Consider the following 17951-nt stretch of genomic DNA (forward strand, 5'->3'; position numbering starts at 1 on the left):
AATTAATTATCATTAGGGATATTTACTTGTTTACATTTAAAAGTAAAAAACAGGAGCTTACGAGTGGTGGGCTGAAGAGAGGTGGAGAAATCAGGACTTAGAGACAGAGTGTGGACAATTGTTAAAAATTGTAAAAATTTTTAACAATATAAATGTCCAATAATAAAGGATTGATGAAATAAATTACAGTTCCAGCATAAAGTGAAATATTGTAAAGCCGTTAGAGATGAGATTCTAGACAGTTGTTTATTAACAAGAAGAGATATCCAAAGTACATTGTTTAAAAAAAATCCAGGTAAGAAAAAAATATACCATGATGAAGAGATTTTGGAGATTTTGAAGTGTATTTTTAATTTTTATTTGTGAGACAGGGTCTCACTCCATTTCCCAGGCTGGATTGCAGTGGGTCAATTTTGGCTCACTGCAACCTCTGCCTCCCAGGTTCAAGCAATTCTCATGCCTCAGCCTCCCGAATAGCTGGGATTACAGGTGTGTGCCAACATGCCCTGCTAATTTTTGTATTTTTAGTAGAGACAGGGTTTTGCCATGTTGGCCAGGCTTGTCTCAAACTCTTGGCCTCAAGTGATCTGCCCACCTTTGCCTCCCAAAGTGCTAGGATTATAGGCGTGAGCCCCGCCTTAAGTATCTTTTTTTTTTTTTTTTTTTTTTTTTTTTTTTTTTTTTTAAAAAAGGAATACCCAGAATTGCCCAGGCTGGACTTGAATTCCTGGGCTCAGGCAGTCCTCCCACCTCAGCTTCCTGAGTATCTGGGACTATAGGTGTGTGCCACCATGCCCGGCTTTGAAGTATTTTTGTTGTCTTATCTGTTTATCCCCATTTTATAATTTCTCTACACTGAATATTTATTGCTATTGTAATTAAAAAGAAGTTATTTATGAAAAAAGAAAATATACATTCTCAGCATTCATGGGGAAGGGAATATACAAAATAATAAGGCCATAAGATTTCTACAAAACCTTTGGAAAAAATCCAAAACAAATATATGGGGGAGAAATGAATGATAAAGTAGTTCAGTTGTCTGATCGTTTATCTGGCTTCTTGGCCTTAATTTTTCCTGAAACCTTGGCTCCGGGTTTTGCCCCTGCTGGCCTTCATGACCAACTCTTCCTGGGCTCAGGGTCACAACCCAGGAGGGCCTCTCCTTAGGCCGGTATGTACTCTTGTCTTCCATGCAAGCTGAGGCTTCAGATACTGGGGATCTACTCTGCACCCACCAGAAGCACAAATTAGCAGTACAGGGGACTTAGTGCCCTGTGGGAAGAGGCTTTGAAGACAGGGGTCAGTGGATGTAGTCTCATTCCTTCCTCTCCCGGCCTCACTATCCTGAGATGCAGTAGCTCATATGTCTCTCTGAAGACTCTACTGCAAGAATGAGCAATTGGTACCACTCCATACACGGAGGCCGCCAGCTCTCTAAGGCACTTGGGCTCTTCCCTCCTCTGCCCTTTTTCCCATTTCACTTCTTCCCTGCATTGCATTCTCCAGTAAAGTGGTCCCAAGATCTGCCTCAAGCTCTGCTTTCTGGGGAGCACCAAGCTAAGACACATTTTGTGAGACACAGGCAAAAAAGCACTGGATTTCATAGGTACCATTCATTCAATCAAATATAAAATAAAAACTAACATTTACCGAATGGTTTCTGTGTACCAGACTGTAGATATTATATAATTAAATCTCCATAACAATATTTACATTTATAATTGAAGAAACTTTGGACTAGAGAGATTGAGAAACATACCCAAGGTCCCAGATTGCGGGATTTGAACTTAGGTGTGTCTAATACCAAATTTGGTGTCCCTCATACCACAGGGTGTACATGCTTTAGAAACATGATCTAAAGAAGAATCTTAAGAGATATTTCCTACTTCAAAAATTATATAGTTAGGGTAAGCAGCTTCAACTAGGATACAAAAAGCAATAATACAGAATGGAAGAAGGTGTTTAATTAAATGTTAAATTGTATGACACAGACTGCAGTTGCTATCAAATTTAGAAATACAAGAGAAATTCACAAGGCCTGAAGGAATCCTTATTGTTATGCACGTCCGTATAAGAGACCACCTGAGCAGGCTTAGTGTGAGCAACAAATTCAGGTGCGCTGAGTCCGAGAAAGGAGTCAGTGAAGGGTGGTGGGATTATCATTGGTTGTTATAGGTTTGTGATAGGCGGTGGAGTCAGGAGCAATTTTTTGCAGGCAGGGGATGGATGTTACAAAGTACATTCTCAAGGGCGGGAAGAATATAACAGAATATAACAAAGAATATAACAAAGGCAGGAAGGGTGCATTGTCACAAGGGCGGGGAGGAATGTTACAAAGTACGTTCACAAGGATGGGGAATATCACAAAGTTCATTATCACAAGGGCGGGGGAATGTCACGATGGCTTGACCATGGTGCAGCCAGCTCCGAGGATTTTACACTTACCAGGAAGGATGCTGAACTAAAGCTGAATCTTAAAAGATAGAGGAGACAATCTTTTCTTAAGTGATTGAGAAGACAGAGGGAAAAGTGGGTAAAGCCAGAGGTTCATAATTGAGACTACAGAGGAGAGGGTTAGCATGACATGTTTGTGAAATAGAGAAGTCAGAATAAAAGAAAAATTACCTGTGTGGGACTTAGGCTCAGTTCCTGGGGAGTTGGATTATCATGGTCCTTGAATACAAGCAGAAGCATTTATGTGTGTTTTGTGGGAAGAAGGAGACATTCAAGCCTTCTGAGCAGGAGAAAGATATGATAAATCAATGGATAGAATGATTTTTTAGGGAGGAAGGATGTGAAGACAGGGAGATTTTGCTATTGTGTTGAAGTCATGAAATACTATAATATTTTGCCTGGTAGGTGTTGTAAGACTATTGTGTTTATAAAGTAAACACATACACAGATCTGATGCAGCAATTATAAAATGGCATATCACGAGTCTTCATTTTATGAAAATATGAGTTAGAAGTCTCTAGAGCCATCTGTTCCAAAGATGTAAGCTCCTGTAACAGTAACATCATATTTAATACTTCTTATGTGCTGGGCACTGTGCTAAGTTCTTAACATGTTGTTATTCTTTAAAATTCCTTTAGTATCTCCCATTTACACTTGAGGAAACTCATGTTGAAAGAAGTTCAGTAAGTCGTTCAGGTTTTGTGGATAGTGAACATTAAGAGTCTGAATTCCAATCTTGATCTGTTTGACTCTGGTTAGAGTCCTCTCTCTTCCGACTTTTTTGGAAGTCATCCTCCCAAAGCCCTTCCCCTGGGAAGATGCAAGAGTGCCACTTGTTCTTTACACGCATCTATCCCAATTACTTAAAATTTAAGAACTTCTCAGGTTATAAGGATCTTAAAAACCTTTACATCAACGTAGCCAGCTGACAAATTCTCCAGGTAAGTTGATTTGGCATTGAAAGAATTTAATTCAGAGCAGTTTCCTATCACTCATAGACTATAGCAAAATTAAATAAATATATTTGCCAGCATACTTATGTTGACATACCTGTTCACAATGAAAAAAAAGCCAAAAATCCCCATGGGAAAAAAATTCTAGCAATTAGAGAGAGGAAGTAGTGACATCTTTTAAGAAAATCAATATGAGTTTTTCCACAGGGAGAGTTTGTTGGACTGACAAAAATAAGTACAAGCAAAACAAGTAAAAATTGGAGATTTAAAAAAAAATAGTAAGATCAAGTCCTCCAGTGAGTGCATTTCAGTAGGGTAGGTTTTGTATTCAGGTAAGCTGGGTGGCAGCCTCCCTGCTGCAATCTGAGGGGTTCTGGGAGAGAGTTCTCAATCTAATAGAACGGCACATTCATAATTACAGGTGCTTGCAATTTCAGCAATTAGGTATTCCTTTCTGTCTTCAAATAAAGGCTTTGGGGCCTTTCTGAGTTACTTATTAAAATGCAAATACTCCTGGGAAGCATAACACCTTGGATTCTTTTCTGGTAATGTGTGGAAGAAGATTTAATTTAATTCAGTTCATTTCAGTTCACTTGACATCGATTTAATTCATTTGAGTTCCTACTAAGTGCAAAGCTCTTTGCTGGATCTTCACTGTGGGAGGAAAAGAGAAATTTCAATCTTTCATCAGCTTCTTAAAGGGACAGATAGTAAATATGTTTGGCTTTGTGGGCTATATGATCTCTTTTGTAATACTCAACTCTGTCATTGTAACCAGAAAGCAACATGTACATCAACGATCATGGCTATGTTCCAGTAGAACCTTATTTACCAGACAGGCTGTGAGCTGGATGCTGACCCCTGCTCTAGATGCTTATAATCAGGAAGGGATTTACTTAAGCTTATTCTCTGATGAAATAAAACCCCAAGAGGAATTTGTAGGATATTTGACTTAACTGGAAAATCACTGGAATCACTTGGAGAACCTTCTAAAATAGGCATGTGTGAGTCACCCGCTCAGGCCCAGAGATTCACAGGGAATTCGTCTGGGGGTATGACCTGGGCATGGGGATTTTCAAAGGTCTCCAGTATTAGGGTTGCTAATACTCAATAAAGTTTGAAAAGCACTATTGAGGGCAAAATCTGGAAATATTGTCAGATGCAAGGAGGCTCCAGCAGGCAGTATAGGGCTGGGGAATGGGGATTAACAGAGGCTTGCCGTGTTTTTCACTCTTTTGGGAAAAGAACAATTAGGATGGAAATTTTTCCATCACACTGAGGAACTCAAAAGAAGTTTAAGAAACTTTATTTGCAGAGAGTTCAGCAACTCATGATATGTGGTTTTAAAAAATCAGAACAGACTGAACATGGGAAATACTGCAGCCCCAATCCTTTCCGTTGGCCTGGCTCTGGAACACCTGTATTCAGATGCTCCCTGTGTTGGTTTCCAAGTGCTGCTGTAACAAAGTCCTACAAACTGTGGGACTTAAAACAATAGAACTTTACTATCTTATGGTTCTAGAGGCCAGGAGCCTAAAGTCAGGGTGTCAGCAGGGCCATGATCTCTCAGGGATGGAGGGGAGGATCTCTTCCATCCCTTTCTCCTAGCTTTGGTGGTTACTGGCAGTAAATCTTTAGTGTTCCTTGCCATCTAGATGCAGCGCTCTAATCTCTGCCTCCATCATCACGTGCTGTTCTCCTCTATGTGTGCCTATCTCTGTGTCTTCTCTCCTCTTCTTATAAAGACACCAGTCATCTTGGCTTAAGGGCTCACCCTACTCCACAATGACCTCATTTTAACTTACGTTGAATTAGATATGCAAAGACCCTATTTCCAAATCAGGTCACATTCACTAGTACTAGGTGTTGAGACTTCAACATATCTTTCTGGAGGACAAAATTCAACCCCAAACAGTACTTCATGAGGATTTTCTTAATCCTTGTTTTTGAAGAACAGAAATAACATGGAATAGTGAAGCAGCTTGAATCCTGAGGCAGAATTTGTGGCCTCATCTGTAAAATGTGACCAAGAATCAGGAAAATGATATTCAGGAGACATGTGAAGATGCTTTTCAAAAGAAAAAGCTCTATAAAATTTGAAGTAAAAAATATAAGGGGTACCAAAGTAAATCAATTAAAAATGTGTATATTATGTAATTAGACAGTCTGGGTTGAATTAAGAAGGCAGCTCGAGGCCGCATTCATGGTCTCTGCAGTGGTAGTGAAGTCTTGGTGTACAGGGCAAGTTTTAACCACAAACCACTAGAGCTCAGGATGTACCCTAATCACTCCTGGGGAAGAATTGTGCTTTGGAAAGGTGTTGTCCCTTTAATTTCTAGGAAGCAATAAACATAGCTTGTTCTCATTTTGCCAGTTTGTCAAAAAGAGGGGTGGCTCCTCTGGATAAATCACCCACCTCCTTATTTTCTCAATGGAAAGAACACATCCGACCTGCCACTTCAAGCACTGAGTAGACTCAGCACCAAGTGAGGAATTGCATGGCATTGTAGAAAATTGAGGGAACTCATGCCTTAAGTTGGGTGAGACATTGTGCCTCAGTGTCTTTCTTCTGTAAAATGGAGAAAAGAGACCAGTACCAGAGATTTGCTGTGAGTGTTCATTGAAATAAGAAGTAAGCTTCATGGCAAGTGGTTGGTGGTCAATACGTTAATAAGGCATAGGAACAGAAGACTGGCATTTTAATTCTTTGCAATTCAAAGCCAGCATTAGGATAAGACTGTATTAGCAGAGTTGAAGGGACAAAAGATGCCCTGTAGAATGCTAAAGTGGCTACTCAAGAAGATCAGTAGTGCTCAGGATGGACCAAAAAAAGTTTTGCCAAGACAGATGAAGTCTCTCTTCAAAGCCCATGTCCTCATGTGTGCAGGATTGAGGGAGGGCCACGGCCCCAGCAGGCAGCCTGAGCTGGATGGCCGGAGTCCATTTGGCACTGTGTCTGCCCAGGTGAATACTCACCCAGAGGACTGCCAATCAACAGCAGCAGGCGCCAGCCACAGCCACAGGCCAGCTTCTACAGGGCAGGTGGGTAAAAAGCGCTGCTCCATTCCCCACCCCTCCCATGACCCAGAGCTTAATTTTCATTTGCAGAGTTTCCATTTGGCATACTGATCTTCCTTTAGTGGGGAATACCAATAAAGCTGGGGCCAGCTGGGACCTTGAGTCTTCCTCTATGGAGAATTTAAAATTACTCCAAGGGTCGTTGTGGGCATCCATAGGGCAAAGAAAAGTCTGTTTATTCATTTTTTTCCCCCTTTCCTCCTTCTCCCAACTTCTTCAGAACTTTTGCCCTCTTTGTCACTTTGTTGGGTTGCCAATCGACCTTCCCTTCTCCTCCCACTTAAGAGATGGGGTTCCTAGCTTCAGGCAGTGAGGTTGAGGGAGAATTGGTCAGAGGCACAGATTTGAAGGGAAGTGAGAACTGATGATTCTGTTCAAGGAGATGATGTCTCATTTATTAGCATCTGTGTGTGCGTGTGTGTGTTTGTGTTGGGGATGGTGGTGAGAGTGTTTTCAGGCCTGTTATTAGAATGAATCAAGATTAGAGACTTTCACCTAGGGACAAAAAAAAGAGGTGTATCTGGACTATAAATTACCATCAAGCCAGTCTCTCTCCTCACCCTCCTCCCATCCCACTCTTCCATGTGGGTAAAATCAGGAGTATATTAATTGTAGGGTAATTAAAATGCCATAGGTGAAAGGGTGAGATTAAAGGTTGGAAAGTTGAATTAGCAGGTGCCTGTTCTAAAATGCAGGTGAGCTGTCAGCCCTGAAGCAATCAAGAAAAGAAAACCAAACTACTGCCAACTAATGATGCATGTCAATTCTCATCTCCTTGTTCTCTCCTCACATTTGGATGCAAACCCAGCCTAATTTATAGCAGGAGACAACATGGCAAAAGGGGGCTATTTTGGTTTTCTTTTGTTTTGGAATTCTGAATATGCAACTTTGGATTTGGTAGCCTAAGCCTGAAAAGCGACTAGTTGTCAGTGAGAAGTAAAGCAAATGTTCCCAGAGTTGGTTCAGATCTTAAAATGATTAGGGGTGAGTGTTTGCTCTCGGAACAATTCATGACTTGGGAAGATCAGAATATGTTTACTTGACTTGCTGGGTGAATCTCTCATTAAAAGCATTACACAACCATTGCAAAAATTAAAAATCACGTTTTGATTTTTCAAATTTTCATTTAACATCACAACACAAAATTTTATTCTAAATCAAGTATGAGAAAGGTGCTTGGAAAGGCACCTGAGGAAAGAGGGGCTTCAGCAATACAAGAATAATGTGAGAAGTGAGACAGATGAGCAACATCAGAAGCAGAGGGGCATGAGCAAGATGGTCCTACATTTCAGGGGTGGTGAGAATGCTGTTCACTGGAGATCAGGGAAGGCTTCTCAAGAAAGAGGCATTGGGGGTTAGGTGTCAAAGAGGAGAAGTGGAGATTAAGGGGAGGACTGTGGCTTTAGATAAGGAATAGAGAAATAAAAAGAACATGCATGGACTCTGTTGTAATAGTCCCATAGTCCATTTTGGACAAAACACAAGCAAAGACAGATTTTCTGTGTCAGTGTTTCTCAGCCCTGGTTATGCATTATAGAAACCCTAGGAAGCTTCTAAAAACCCCGGTGCCCAGGCCACATCCTAGATCGACTGAATCAGAAAACCGAGGAGCGGGATCCAGCTGATTCCAGTGTGCTGGCAAGGTGAGAGAGAGCCTGGCTTTAGCTGATCATTACAAATGAGTTCTTGATCCTATTCTCAATTAAGGTAGCCTGGAGAAAAAAAGGTACATTAAAAAAAAGCCCATTGATCTATTTTGACTAAATTATCTAGAGGAGCATGATTAAATAGCTTCCTTATTCACTTCAGAAATGAATATGGGAACAGCAGTAGAGGAAGATGGGACTAGAAAAAGAGAGTGTGGCTAAGTCACGGACGACCTTAATACCAGACCAAGAGTTTTATTCATTAGGAAATTCTGTTCATTAGGAAATAGGCAACAGGCAACACTGACAGTTTTAAGTTGTGGCGTGATCAAAAGTCACAGCTGTGGTTAGGGATATTTATACGTTGGGTATTAGTAGGATGGAAGTGATGAAGGGATTGAGGCCAATTAGGCCATGATTGCTTTGAGGATGGGAAGTACGTGAATGTGAAATCTTGGGGCAATAGAACAGACAGAACGTAGTGTGGCAAAGCTTCTCTCCATAACGTCTCTCTGGCCAAGTGAGAAACATGAAGATTAGAAGTGCGGCACATGCCTTCTAAAGAAGCCAGGGTGAGTTGGGGCACATGCCACTTTAGCCTGAGTTGGAGATATGCTACAAGGGGCAGGAATAGAGATGTAGGGATGAGAGAATACAGATTCCGAATAGAGACGAGATAGATTGGTCTTCTGAAGGGTTTCCATTTTGGGGATGTGTGGTTGTATTTGATTTCAGATTCACTGAGGGAAAGGGGAAAGAGTTACAGTTTGGGGTCACCCACCTCCCTCAGTCCCTAACCATGGGACTGCCCTCATAATCCCCTTTTGTGACACAAAAGGGAAGAAATAGTTTCATGGTATAGCATGGTATAAAAATCATGAAAGGGATAAAATTCAGAAAGAGGATGTGGTCAGAGTATTAAAGGCTACAAAGAGGTCACAGTGGGCGAAGACCCTGAATAGTCCTGAATGACAGCAAATTTTCACATGACTGTGCAGAGAAAAGTTAACATGGCAGGCCTGAGACAGCTCTCTTAGGCCTGCTTGTAAGGTTGGCACCAGGATAGCATCTGTTTCCACAGTTGCCTAACTGATGAGTGGCTCACTGTGCCTGAACTGTGCGATTGACTTATGCCAAACACCTGCATTTCTTCTTGGAGTATGACATTTTGGCAAGTGCTAGGCAGAGAGTGCCTAAGTGACCAGCCTCCAGCATAAGCCTTGGGCACTGAGTCTTTAATAAACTTCCCTCGTAGACAACATTTCCATGTGTTGCTGCAACTCGTTGCTGAAGGAATTTAGTGTGTTCTGTGAGAATCCACTGGGAGCGGATCCTTAGAAGCTTGTGCCTGGTTTCCTCTGGGCCTCACCCAGTGCTCCTTTTTCCGTTTAATTTTGCCTTGCCTCCTTTTGCTGTAATAAATCATAGCTGTGATTATATGCTGAGTCCCGTGAACCCTAGTGAATCATTGAACATGAGACTGGTGTTGGGAACCCTAGACAATCAGAATGAGGAAAATTTAAGAGCATCAATTTGGTCAGAAAAACCGGGAGATCTTGAATGCAGAAATTTTTAATAGCTGAATTAAGTGAGCCTATGTGCTTTGGAAAGTAATAAGGGAGAAAAATTTGGCTTTACTTTTTTGTTTGTTTGTTTGTTTTTGACGGAGTCTCGCTCTGTCGCCCAGGCTGGAGTGCAATGGCGTGATCTCGGCTCACTGCAACCTCTGCCTCCCAGGTTCAAGCAATTCTCCTGCCTCAACCTCCTGAGTAGCTGGGATTACAGGCTCCTGCCACCATGCCCGGCTAATTTTTGTATTTTTAGTAGAGACGGGGTTAGCCCTGACAAATTAGCCAGGCTGGTGTCGAACTCCTGACCTCAGGTGATCCACCTGCCTCGGCCTCCCAAATTGCTGGGATTATAGCCATGAGCCACTGTGCCCGGCCTGGATTTACATGGTTTATCTAAGCTTTCTGCTCATGATTAAAGCTGAAAGGTGGTGTTTTCTCCTTTAAAGAAGTAAAGCGTGAATACAGTGAAAAGAGCATGTTATGAAAACAAACTTTGAGAGGAACAATTACTGAGTCTTTATAGCTGTATTGTGAAATTTAAAAATTTTAAAACTTCCTATTTTGTTTCCTGCTGCCTCTTGTTGAGCTGCTAGCACCTTGTCCAGGTGCACTAATGTGATAAGGCTGGTTCCTATCACAAGTTTCCCATCACTGCCCTCCCTCAACCATGACTTAGTAACATTCAAATGCACCAGTGAAATCCCTTTTCTTGTGTACCACACCCTGACTGCCAGTGAAGGCACCTGACCACAGGTCCTCACTCTCTCTCGGCTCTCCCCACTGCTTGGCTGAGCCTGCTTCCTTGGCACTCCTCCCATATGGCCCCCTCTCAGCAGGCAGTAACTGGCTCTCCAGGACCTGCAAGTATCACACATCTTGTTTCCTGGAGCCTCTCCTGTGTCGTCTTTTGTGGCTGTACTTGACTGAGCTTTTCCTAAAGGAACACAGAACAACAATACCACTCAGTGACATCTGTTTTCCCATGTCGAATTTCAACATAATAAAAAAACATGATAAATGCTTAGCAAAGTAGGGAGAAAGGCTAATGAGGTAAATGTGCATGTTTTACCTGCATTAGTCAACTTGGGCTGCCATAGCAAAATACCATAGACTGCGTAGCTTAAACAACAGAATTTGTTTTTTCACAGTTCTGGAGGCTGGAAGTCCAAGATCAAAGTGTCAGAATGGTCCCGTTCTAGTGGGGACCCTCTTCCTGGCTTGTAGATGGCCACCTTCTTGCTATGTCCTCACATGGCCTTTCCTCTGTGTGCATGACAAGAGAGAAATCTCTAGTTTCTCTTGTTCTTCTTACAAGGCCAACAGGTCTATTGGATCAGGGCTCCACTCTTACACCTCATTTCACTTTAATCACCTCCTTAAAGGCCCTTTCTCCAATGCAGTCACGTGGAGGGGGCTTAGGGCTTCACGACATTAATTTAGAGGGAACACAATTCAGTTCATAGCATTACGCATCTTGCCAAACCTTCACTTGACTTCCAACCACCATCTTTTTTCATAACCATCTTCCTCAAATCAGAGGGTATAGCTATGTACATTTCTTCACCAGACATCATGCTTTGAACACTTCATAATCTGTTTTGCTCTCTCAAAACTCCACTGAAATTCCTTTCTTTTCTTGGTTTTCACACTCCCTTACTTCTCTGTTGTATCCATGGTGTTTTCTGTCCCTGTGTCTCACAATTCCTTGCTCCTGTGGCTTTTCAGTGTATTCATCTAGTTTGTAATAGTTTATTTGCCCGCTTTATTTCTTCCAACTGCTTTTTGAAAACGTTTAATTTGAAAAAAATACAAAATTGGAGAGAATAGTGTGCTAAGCTCTCATGTATCCACCTCATCATACTATGGCAAATCTATTTTTATTGATATCCCCCTCCCCAGGATTATTTTGAAGCAAATCCTAGATAACATATTATTCATACAAAAATATTTCAGAAAGTATTTCTTATATATTTACAAAATTACAAACATGATACTATCGCATCTAAAAAAATTAACAGTAATTCTTTAAATATCATAAAATATCCTGAAACTGTTCAAAGATTCCTGATTGTCTCATAAATATTTTTTCATAGTTAATTTGCTCAAATTAGAATCCAAATAAAACTCAAACACTGGCCAGGTGTGGTGGCTCAGGCCTCTAATCCCAGCACTTTGGGAGGCCAAGGCGGGTGGATCACCTGAGGTCAGGAATTTGAGACCAGGCCGGCCAACATGGTGAAACCTTGTCTCTACTAAAAATACAAAATAATAATAATAATTAGCTTGGCGTGGTGATGCATGCCTTTAATACCAGCTATTTGGGAGGCTGAGGCAGGAGAACCACTTGAGCCTGGGAGGCGGAGGTTGCAGTGAGCCGAGATTGCGCCACTGCACTCCAGCTTGGGTGACGGAGCGACTCTGTCTCAAACAAAACAAAAACAAAACTCAAATACCACAAGGTTGATGTGCGTCTTCAGTATCTTTTAATCTACTGAAAACACCTCCCTTTATTTATTTATCTTTTTTTGAGACGGAGTCTCGCTCTGTCGCCCAGGCTGAAGTGCAGTGGCATGATCTCGGCTCACTGCAAGCTCCGCCTCCGGGGTTCAAGCCATTCTCCTGCCTCAGCCTCCCGAGTAGCTGGGACTACAGGCGCCCGCCACCACGCCCGGCTAATTTTTTGTGTTTTTAGTAGCGACGGGGTTTTACTGTGTTAGCCAGGATGGTCGCGATCTCCTGACCTCGTGATCCACCTGCCTCAGCCTCCCAAAGTGCTGGGATTACAGGCGTGAGCCACGGTGCCCAGCCTCCCTTATGTTTTGTTTTTTATTTTTTGAAGGCAGCAGGTTATGCATCCTCTGGAATTTCTCAAATTCAGATTTTGTTGATTGCATTCCATGGTGTCATCCCTGTAAATGGTGGTAAGATCTAGCAAGGCTTGATCAGATTCAAGCTCAATTTTTTTCCCCAAGAATATTTTAATTTTAGGCTGTGATACCAAGTGCTGTTTCTCATCCTTGGTCTTCAGGGTGGGCTCTTGCTAAGCTTCAATCTTTAGAACTCAGCTCTTATGTTCTTTAGGAGTAGTAATATGTTCCCAAGTTTTAGCTATGACTTCTAAAAAGTGATAGAATGTTGGCCCAAAATGATACAGAATTTAGCACTGAAAGAAAAGTCAGCAGTCAACGCAGCTCCCAGAATGATGTTTTCTAATCTACTTTGTGAATAATGAGCTCATAGGCAAATAATTTTGGGAAAACCCTGAGTAAGTAAACTAACACAATTTTCTTTACAATATAAAGGTACGTTGCAAATCTAAGGAGGCAGATATGGTAATTAGTGTTTCCTAAACTTATTTCACCATACAACTACCCTTCACATCATGATATTTATTAAAGTTCTCTTATAAACGGTGTTTTACACTGAGAATGCTGAATCATTGGGTCAGAGTGAAGGTCTAGGACTCTCAACACTTTATAATCTAGTAAGCAGATGTTTTATCTGAACTGCTTTGTACAGAATAAGACTTAATTTACTTAAAAAAAAATGAATCTCCCGCCTTCATTTTTTTCCCCCACTCCAGCAAGCCTGCCTTTCCCCTTGGGAATACATTGTCACCAAAACACAGCAATGAAATCAACTTCATCACTCTTAGTATCTCTTCTCCCTTTCTTCTGCAGTAAGATAATACCTGCTTTTTAACAATGGACTCCCAGACTAAAGGTTATATTTTCTAGCATAGTAGCTGTTGTTTCTCAGTGTATAGTATGATTGAGGGCAGAAAAATTCAAATTGGTTCTTAGGAATATGAAAAGATGCCTTATTAGCAGAATGAAAAATATTAACACTTGGTAATTCCCAGAAACATAATGGGCTCATGTTTGACTGCATTTTGAATCCCTACGGCTCTCACATCTCTTTAATTTTTTCTACTGTTGTTTCCTACATTCACTGAGTTAGCATTTATCGAATATGCTTTGGGCTGTGTGTTTACTATGACAGATATGCCATGCTTCTTGTTGGGGGCTGGACATGGTGGATGACATCAGTCACACAAACTGTTCATTATAACGAGTAGTATGTGCAGTGATGCTTTATGCAGGGTACTATGGGAGCACAGTGGCACTCTTATTCTCATTAACATTGTCACTAGTAAGTCATTTTAAGTTCTCAAGACTTAGGACGGTGTTTCCTACTTTTGTTTCCTCCACACAGCATGCAACAGTTCTGGGAACACAGCACTGATAAAATTCTTACAGATGAATTTACCTATACCTGTGTTTCAGCCTTGTGATCTGGTGAGTATTCAGCTAATTTTCTTATCGTCTTTTTCCTCCCTTTGTTAGACAAAAATTATACAAATGTAAACCAGCTGAGTTTTACAGTGTGGTTGGATGGCAGCAAGTTTGAGAGGGACAAAATACCATTGTGACCACCTGCCAGAATTTCCCTTTGCAACCATGAAAGCCAGACCCTGACATGCAAGGCCTCTTGGACTTCTGGAATGAATTCCTTTTGTTATGTGTGTGTGGGTGTTTTCCAAGCAAGGGAAGTTCCAGATTTAAGAAAGGAGTGAGAAACTTTTATCAGGAAAAATTATTCACAATTAAGAGGTACTTTGCTCTAGCTGCGGGTCACAGGAAAAGTTTACCAATGGCCAGTGAATCTGCTTCTTGACTTCTCTGAGTTCTGCAGTCATAATGAATTGTGTTCTTCCTTAGCTCTTGACAGAAGTCACCCTCTAAAGTTAGATCTGAGCAAAAAGTCTTAACTGGCCGATAGATCCCAGGTAATTTTTGGTTCACATATGGAGAGTAGTTTTGTTATGTCAAATCCCAGCAGTTTAGCTTTGGGACTAACTCTGGATAAAAATGTTGATATTAAACTGGTAGCAAGTAAAAGCAATTCTAATTTTATGTTGCATAAACTAAAGCTCCTTCTTTTGACAAAAACTAAAGGATTTAAAATTACTTCTTGTTAATGTCTCTATAAAACTATAAACCTTTTAGAGGCTCCAATATATAGAATTACATACACATGTACATTCACACCTACAGAAGTCACCTATCTCCCTGAATGAATTTATGTAACTACTTACATACTTGTGCCCAAAGGCTTATATTCATGAATGGAAATGGACCCTAGTTGATGGTATTGAGCAGGAAAATTTTATGTGAGAGTTTTGGGTCTTTGCTGCTGAGATAGGAATCTTGCTGAATTTTAAAGGTGACTTAGTTAAAAGAAATAAAACATAGTTCACCCTTTCAGTTGGAGGAGAATAGAGTATTTAACAATAGGTTTCCTCTTCGAACTGATGTTCCATGGGAAGAATGGCTGATAATAAATGGAAATAGTGGCTCGAAGAATGTTGTAAGTTTACTTCCTGAGAGAAGTCATTTAGAATCTATCATTTCAGAGGCAGATAGAATTTCACTGATCCTTTTGTCTCATTCTTTATATCCTGCAGATTTGGCACTGGTTACTATATTTCTTTGTGTTGACCCTGGTCAAATGAGCTTGAGCTACATTATTGTTGTTTCTTGTTTTTCTCTTCTTTTTTCGATGACTCACATTTTCACTAGATTAAGAATAATACTAACCTTTTTTTGGTGTTAAGTATAGCACTGTGACATGTAATATCTCATTGTAACTGAGCTTTGCAATATATTTGCAAGGAAAGTAGAGGTGGTAGCAATATCTCTGTTTGGCATATGAGGAAACTGAGGCTTAGAGAGCCTAAGTGAATTTCCTAAGCTTTCACTGCCAGGACCAAAAAGAGCTCCAGCTTGGTTCTCAGTCTCAGATTTCAGATGCTTTTTCCAACATACTTCATTGCTTTTACTGGGCAACTGGCATTCAAACATGTGGTGTGCACAGTTGGTATGTGTGGGACATTCAAGTGAACTTACCTAAAGGCAACAGAATAATCACTTGGAAGGACTGACCCAAATAGACACAGCTCTCTACCCGTGTGAGCAGCAGGTTAGAGTGCGGGCAGGCAGCCCAGAATGTGTCTCCTCCCGGGCAGACAGACAGGAATCTCTCTGGAGACTGGCCAGGAGGCCAGAAGGTCTCCCAGAGACTCAAGAGGGCTGCCAGGAGGAATCTATAATGATTCCATTTTAGGTTTAAAGGACATTATAGTCACAGCAGGCGTATCTAGTACTATACATGATGCTGACACAAATGCACATATATTGGCGTCTGATGTAGATAGATGATATCTTGCTGTGAAGGGTGAATGAACAGGCAGTTTTCTACTTTTAACTTTCAGTCAAACCAATCAACATAAACCAGCCAGCAGCTTATGTGGGATGACAGATACTTCCAGATCTTTGCTGATTGCACTAGCCGGATAATTAATTTGGGCATAAGTTATGGTTGGACTCCTCTGCCATTGCATGTTCAGATTTTTCCCACGACTGATTGTGGCAGAGGCTGCTAATTTTCTACCCAACATCCAGTTCATTCTCCTTTTTCAGTAATAGGACTCTGTTTTTGTAGAGGACAGCCAGAGTATAATTAAAAGACCATTGTCTACATTTCCACTTTGCAGCCAGGAGTGGCTGTGTGGGTATGTTTTAGTCAGTGAAAGGTTAGCAGAAATATGTAGGACTTTTGGGAGATTTCCTTAAAGAGAAGTGGGTTGACCTCCCTTCTTGCTGCCTGGAATGTGGGTGTGATAGCGCGTGCTCTAGAAGCTATCTTGTAAGTGTGGTGACCAGGCTACCATCGTAGGAATCTAAGAGTAGAGGACAGGCAGGAGCTGGAGACATCCAAAACTCCATGAAGCTGCTGTGACAGTCTTGGCCTGCTGACCTCCAGACTTATTTTGTGTGTAGAGAAATATGCTTCTAGCTTGCTTAATACGCCTAGGTTGTTTGTTATATTGCAGTGGGGACCTTACACCATGGTGCTAGAAGAGATCTAAAATGCTATAAAAATAGAGGTGAAAAAAGATTTTAAAATATAAAGGAAGAAATAATTTGAGGTCTAATAACAAAAGAAAAGAAGCAAGTGATTGTATCTGGGTGATATTTAACTCTGCTGTTTTCCAATTCTTTCTGCTCCTGCCCTTTGCCCTACTGTTTAGGCACCACTGCCCTGATGGCAGAAATGATACAGAGAGCAAAGTGTCAAAATTAGTGGCTTCCAAAGGTCTGTGTAGGCTCTTAATAGTTTATAGAAAAGATCATAATGTTTTTGACTTACGTGACTTTATTATGGAGAATTTACAACTCACTCAAGAGAAGGTGGAGTTGTACAGTAATCCTCTATACTCGCCATCCAGTTTCAACAACCAGTCATCCTTGGTGAATCCTGTCCCATCTACACCTGCATCCACTTCTCTCTTCTCATTGCTTTTAAAATAAATTTTATATTTTGGCATAATTTTAGATTTATGGAAAAGTTGCGAAGATAGGGCAATTTTCACATACTCTTTACCTATGTCTCCCTATCTTACAATACCATGGTACGTTTGTCAGAATGAATATATTAGTATTGATATGAAACTATTAATTAAATCTAGACTTTATTCCTATTTCACCGGTTTTACCACTAAAATTCTTTCTCTTTTCTAGAATTCAATCCAAGATATTACATTGCATTTAGCCCCTTATTATTTTGAAGCATATCCCAGATATCAAGTAATTTTACCTTTAAGTATAGTTGGCCCTCCATATCCATCAGTTCCACATCTGTGGATTCAACCAACTGCAGATTCATTTTTTTTGTTAAAGATGGTTGCATTTATACTGAACGTGTGCAGATTTTTTTTCTTGTCATTCCCTAAACAGTACAACTATTTACATAGCATTTACATTGTATTAGATATAAATAATCAAGAGATGACTCAGTGTATGCAGGAGGATGTGAGTAAGTTATATGCAAATACTATACTATTTTATATCAGGAACTTGAGCAATTTGTAGATTTTGGTATCTGTGGGCGTCTTGGAACGAATTCTCCAGGGACAACAAGGGACAACTGTATTTTAGTATACATCTCTAAAAGACAAGAACTCTTTTGCTTTAATGCAAATACAAAGTAATCATCACACCCCCAAAATAGCAACAATTCCTTAATATCATCAACATCAAATCAAATATTTTCTTGTAAATGTCATGTCCTTTTTACACCTTTTTTTTTTTTTTTTTCTAATCCTGGATCCAAACATGACCTGAACAATAAGATTAGCAAGTATGTCTTTTAAATATCTTTTATTCTATAGATTTCTCCTCCATTTC

General features: G+C 40.6%; 1 long non-coding RNA gene across 1 annotated transcript in view; it reads left to right on the plus strand.

The window, feature by feature from the left end:
• The first annotated feature begins 8668 nt into the window (after positions 1-8668).
• LOC129036781 (uncharacterized) overlaps positions 8669-17951 on the plus strand; it is a 333381-nt gene continuing 324098 nt past the window's right edge. The window contains exons 1-2 of the long non-coding RNA XR_008502648.1: positions 8669-8703; positions 13918-14000. This is a non-coding gene — a long non-coding RNA (uncharacterized LOC129036781). The remainder of the gene's footprint in view (positions 8704-13917; positions 14001-17951) is intronic.

Source organism: Pongo pygmaeus, chromosome 4 (assembly GCF_028885625.2).
Source record: "Pongo pygmaeus isolate AG05252 chromosome 4, NHGRI_mPonPyg2-v2.0_pri, whole genome shotgun sequence".
NCBI lineage: Eukaryota > Metazoa > Chordata > Mammalia > Primates > Hominidae > Pongo > Pongo pygmaeus.